Here is a 6483-nt window from a genome sequence, read left to right as displayed (position 1 = left end):
AAGTTTCTACATGGAGACAGGCAAGCTGAAATAACCAGGGACTACCTTCTCCCCCTCAGTGTTCAGTGGGCTGTTACTGCAGGAGAAGTGACCTCCTATAACCACCCTCTGTTCCAGTACAGTTGTCTGGAGTTTCTGCCTAGTTGAAGAGGCAAGTCATGAGAACTAAGCACAGAAGCTTTGCTTGTAGGGACTGAATTTATCTGGGAAAGGGCTTAGAAAAATTCATGCCTAAGAGCATTTTTGAAACAATGGGAATCTTAATGGTGAGTAATTAAGAAGGGTCTGGTAGTTCCAGCTTACTAGTTTAAACAAGGGAACAATACTATAAAACAACTAAACTAACATACATCTAAAGACCACTCCACCAACAACAGCAAAATATTCATTCTGTCAAGTAGAGGGAACCTTTTCCAAAACAGATCATAATGCTAGGCTATAAACATGCTTCAACAGACTTTAAAAATTGAAATTATGTTCTCTAACAAAAATGGAATTAAATCAGAAATCAACAATAGAGAGAAATGTGGGAAACTCATGAATATGTGGAAATTAGGCAATACATCCTTAAATAACCAATGGATCAAAGAAAAAAGTCACAATGGAAATTAGAAAAAAACTTTGAGATGGATATAATCAAAACACCAAAACTTGAGATTCAGCTAAAGCAGAGCCTAAAGGACAATTCATAATTATAAGTTTCTATAAAAAGAAGACCAAAGTAAACACAAAGCAAGCAAAAAAGAAGGTGATATACGGGGTGCCTGGCTGGCTCAGTTGCTAGAGCATGTGACTCCATCTCAGGCTTGTAAGTTCGAGCCCAACACTGAGTGTAGAAACTACTTTTTAAAAAAGAAGGTAATATAAAAGAATAGAATGAAAAATGAAAAATTATAAAAACAATAGAAAAAAAGTTGGCTCTTTAAAATGATAAATAATCTGGGGCACCCGGGTTGCTCAGTCAAGTTGAGTGATTCATGGTTTTTGGCTCAGGTCGTGATCTTGACCATGAGATCAAGCTCCACATTGGGCTCCACACTCAGTGCAGGGTCTGCTTGAGATTCTCTGCCTTTCCCTGTCCCTCTGCCCCTCCCTGTGCTTGCTCTCTATATCTCTCTCTCAAACAAATAAAATCTTTAAAAGTAAAATGATCAATCTTCTTTGTTTCTTAAATTCCACATGTGAGTGAAATCATATCGTATATGTCTTTCTTTCTCAGACTTATTTCACTTAGCATAATACTCTCTAGCTCCTACCATGCCATTGCAAATGGCAAGATTTTATTTTTTATGGCCAAGTAATATTCCATCATGTATATATACCACATCTTCTCTATCCATTCATCAGTTAAGACACTTGGGTTGTTTCATAATTTGGCTGTTGTACATAATGCTCCTATAAATATCAGAGTGCATGTATCCTTTTGAATTAGTGTTTTTGTATTCTTTAGGTAAATACCTAGTAGTGCAATTGCTGGATCATAGGGTAATTCTTTTTGTTTGTTTGTTTGTTTGTTTAGGGTAATTCTATTTTTTAAGATTATTTATTTATTTATTTATTCATGAGAGACACAGAGACAGAGAGACAGAGACACAGGCAGAGAGAGAAGCAGGCTCCATGCAGGAAGCCCTATGTGGGACTCCATCCCACGACTCCAGGATCACATCCGGAGCCAAAGGCAGATGCTCAACCGCTGAGCCACTCAGGTGTCCCTCTATTTTTGTTTTTGAGGAGCCTCCATGCTGTTTTCCAGAGTGACTTCCTGGTTCGCATTCCCACAAACCATGCAAGAGAGTTCCCCTTTCTCCACATCCTTGCCAAAACCTGTTTTTTCTTATGTTATTGATTTTAGTCATTCTGACAGCTTCCAGCTTTGCTTTTCTTTTTCAAAGGTTTCTTTGGCTATTTGAGATCTTGTGGTTCCATATAAATTTTAGGATGGTTTGTTCTAGCTCTGTGAAAAGTGCTGTTGGCATATTGATAGGGATTGCGTTACATGTATAGATGTCTTTGGATAGTATAGACATTTTGAAAATATTTGTTCTTCCAATCCATGAGCATGGAATGTCTTTCCAATTCATTGTGCCATCTTCAATTTCTTTCATAAGTGTTTTATACTTCTCACGGTACAGATCTTCCACCTCTTTGGTTAGGTTTATTCCTAGGTATCTTATGTGGTTTTTTCGTGCAATTGAAAATGCGAATGATTCCTTCATTTCTCTTTCTGCTGCTTCATTATTGGTGTATAGAAATGCAACAGATTTCTGTACATTGGCTTTGTATCCTTCAACTTTGCTGAATTCATGTTATGAGTTCTAGCAATATTTTGGTGTAGTCATTGGGGTTTTCTATATATATAATTGTGTCATAGGCAAAGAGTGAAAGTTTTACTTCTTCCTTTCTGATTTGAATGTCTTTTATTTCTTTTTGTTGTCTGATAGGACTTCCAGTACCATGTTAAATAACAGTGATGAGAGTGGACACTCCTATATTATTCCTGACCATAAAGAAAAGTTTTCAGTTTGTCCTCATTGAGGATGATATTACCTGTGGGTTTTTCATATATGGCCTTTATTATGTTGAGGTATGTTCCCTATGAACCTACTTTGTTTAGGGTTTTTATCATAAATGGATGTTGTACTTTGTCAAATGCTTTTTCTGCATCTATTGAAATGATCATACAGGGGGAAAAAGAAAAAAGAGAGACAAATTAATGAACAGATTCTTAACTATACAGAACAAACTCATGATTACCAGAGGGGAGGTGGGTGTGGGGATGGGTTAAATAGGTGACGAAGATTAAGGAGTACACTAGTGATGAGCACTGAGTGTTATAGAGAAGTGTTGAGTCACTATACTGTGCCCCTGAAACTGATATTATACTGTGTGTTAACTAACTGGAATTTAAATAAAAACTTTTTTAAAAGATTTTATTTATTTATTTATTGATGAGAGACACAGACACACACACACACACAGAGAGAGAGAGAGAGAGAGAGAGAGAGAGAGAGAGAGGCAAAGACACAGGCAGAGGGAGGAGCAGGCTCCATGCAGGGTCCTGATGTGGGACTCGATCTCGGATCCCCGGGATCACACCCTGGGCTGAAGGCAGTGTTAAACTGCTGAGCCACCTGGGCTGCCGCTAAATAAAAACTTTTTTAAAAAAAATATTTTAGTTCTTTATTCATGAGAGACACAGAAAGAGAGGCAGAGACATAGGCAGTGGGAGAAGCATGATCCCTGCAGGGACCAGATGCAGGACTCAATCCTGTGATCCCAGGATCACACCCCAAGCCAAAGGCAGATGCTCAACCACTGAGCCACCCAGGCATCCCTAAATAAAAACTTTTAAGCGGGGTCGGTGAAGGATCTCAAGATGGCTGGGTGAAAATGTGCTCTAAAAACCATTGACTGGGTAGCTTTTAGAGAGCTCACACCCCAAAACCAAAAGGGCATTGTGAACTCTCTGAAATCCTGGAATGACAAGCTTACCTCCAGGTTGACTACTCTTTCTGAGAAACCATCGGCTATCAACTGGGCTTACTACAAGGCCATGTGGCAAAGCCTGGCTTCGTAGATGACTTTGAGAAGTGGTTTAATGCCCTGAAGGTTTCTGTGCTGGAGGATAAATACACTGTCCCAGCGGATGCTGAGGAAAAAGAAGATGTGAAAAGCTCTGCTGAGTTTTTGTTTCTCTCAAAGGCCAGGATTGAAGAATATGAAAAAGAGCTGGAGAAGATGAAGAAAATAATTCCATTTGATCAGATGACAATTGAGGACCTGAATGAAGTCTTCCCAGAAACCAAATTAGACAAGAAGTATCCCTATTGGCTTCAAAGCCAATTGAAAATTTATAAACTTGAGTTGGGTAGAAAGTTCTAGCCCTCATATGATAAATGCTAGACATTAAAAATAATGATATGGTGGAAAAAACACTTAAAAATTAAATGAAATACAATCTGTACTGTATCCAGAATATTAGTGAACATTTACAAGTCAATAATAATTAAATAATTAAGTAAATTTTAAAAATGGGGAAACGATTTGAAAAGGCAATTCTCCAAGAAATATAGAAGTGGACAATAAGCACATGAAAAGTTGTCCTAAAAGAGATACCTAACATATATGGGGAGCAGACCTGCCAGGACAGAAAGGGCTGGCAGGATATACTCAGGATCCTAAATGTGAAGAACATGTAGCCAAGAATACTTTATCCTGCAAGGCTCTCATTCAGAATGGAAGGAGAGATATAGAGCTTCCAAGATAGGCAGAAACTGAAAGAATGTGTGACCACCAAACCAGCTTTGCAAGAAATACTAAGGGGGACCCTGTAAAAGAAAGAGGAAGCCCAAAGAAATAATCCATAAAACAAGGACTGAATAGGTATTACGATGACACTAAATTCATATCTTTCCATAGTAACTCTGAATGTGAATGGGCTAAATGATCCCATCAAAAGATGCAGGGTTTCAGACCGGATAAAAAAGCAAGACCCATCTCTTTGCTGTCTACAAGAGACTCATTTTAGACCTAAGGACACCTCCAGCCTGAAAATGAAAGGCTCCAGAACCATTTACCATTCAAATGGTCCTCAAAAGAAAGCTGGGGTAGCATTCCTTATATGAGATAAATTAAAGTTTATCCCAGACTGCAGTAAGAGATGAAGAGGGACACTATATCATACTTTAAAAATCTATCCAACAAGAGGACCTAACAATCATGAATATTTATGCCCCGAATGTGGGAGTTGCCAAGTATATCAATCAATTAATACCCAAAGTTAAGACATACTTAGATAATAATACACTTATACTAGGAGACCTTATACAGCACTTTCTACAAATGACAGAGATTCTAAGCACAACATCTCCAAAGAAACGAGAGCTTTAAATGATACATTGGACCAGATGGATTTCACAGATATTTACAGAAGTTTACATCCGAACGCAACTGAATACACATTCTTCTCAAGTGCACATGGAACTATCTCCAGAATAGACCACATACTGGATCACAAATCAGCTCTTAACTGATACCAAAAGATTGGGATCGTCCCCTGCATATTCTCAGACCATAATGCTTTGAAACAAGAACTCAATCACAAGAAGAAATTTGGAAGAAATTCAAACACGTGGAGGTTAAGGACCATCCTGCTAAAAGATGAAAGGGTCAACCAGGAAATTAGAAAAGAATTAAAAAGATTCATGGAAACTAATGAGAATGAAGATACAACCGTTCAAAATCTTTGGGATACAGCAGAAGCAGTCCTGAGAGGGAAATACATCACAATACAAGCATCCCTCAAAAAAATGGAAAAAACTCAAATACAAAAGCTAACCTTGCACCTAAAGAAACTGGAGAAAGAACAACAAATAAAACACACCAAGCAGAAGAACAGAGTCAATAAAGATTCAAGCAGAAGTCAATGAAATAGAGACCAGAAGAACTGTGGAACAGATAAACAAAACCAGGAGTTGGTTCTTTGAAAGAATTAATAAGATAGATAAACCATTAGCCAGCCTTATTAAAAAGGAGAGAGAGAAGATTCAAATTAATAAAATCACGAATGAAAAAGGAGAGATCACAACCAATTCCAAGGAAATACAAACGATTTTAAAAACATATTATGAGCAGCTATACACCAATAAATTCGGCAATCTAGAAGAAATGGATGCATTTCTGAAAATTCACAAATTACCAAAACTGGAACAGGAAGAAATAGAAAACCTGAATAGGCCAATAACCAGGGAGGAAATTGAAGCAGTCATCAAAAACCTCCCAAGACACAAAAGTCCAGGGCCAGATGGCTTTCCAGGGAAATTCTATCAAACGGTTAAAGAAGAAACAATATCTATTCTACTAAAGCTGTTCCAAAAGTGAGAAGGGGATGTAATGCTTCCAAACTCGTTCTATGAGGCCAGCATCACCTTAATTCAAAACCAGACAAAGACCCCACCAAAAAGGAGAATTATACACCAATATCCCTGATGCACACAGATGCAAAAACTCTCAACAAGATACTAGCCAATAGAATCCAACAATACATTAAGAAGATTATTCACCATGACCAAGTGGGATTTATCCTGGGATGCAAGGCTGGTTCAAGACTCATAAAGCAATCAACATGATAGATCATATCAACAAGAGAAAAAACAAGAACCATATGATCCTCTCAATAGATGCAGAGAAAGCATTTGACAAAATACCCCATCCATTCCTGATCAAAACTCTTGAGTGTGTAGGGATAGAGGGAACATTCCTCAGCATCTTAAAAGCCACCTATGAAAAGCCCACAGCAAATATCATTCTCAATGGGGAAACACTGGGAGCCTTTCCCCTAAGATCAGGAACATGACAGGGATGTCCACTCTCACCACTGCTATTCAACATAGTACTAGAAGTCCTAGCCTCAGCAATCAGGCAACAAAAAGAAATAAAAGGCATCAAATTGGCAAAGAAGAAGTCAAATTCTCCCTCTTCGCA

General features: G+C 38.0%; 1 pseudogene; it reads left to right on the top strand.

The window, feature by feature from the left end:
- Nucleotides 1–3376: 3376 nt before the first annotated feature.
- LOC129517687 (ATP synthase subunit d, mitochondrial-like) lies at nucleotides 3377–3857 on the top strand (annotated as a pseudogene).
- Nucleotides 3858–6483: the final 2626 nt, after the last annotated feature.

The sequence above is a fragment of the Nyctereutes procyonoides genome, unplaced genomic scaffold (assembly GCF_905146905.1).
Source record: "Nyctereutes procyonoides isolate TBG_1078 unplaced genomic scaffold, NYPRO_anot_genome, whole genome shotgun sequence".
Classification (NCBI taxonomy): Eukaryota; Metazoa; Chordata; class Mammalia; order Carnivora; family Canidae; genus Nyctereutes; species Nyctereutes procyonoides.
This window is presented reverse-complemented; position numbering and strand designations above follow the sequence as displayed.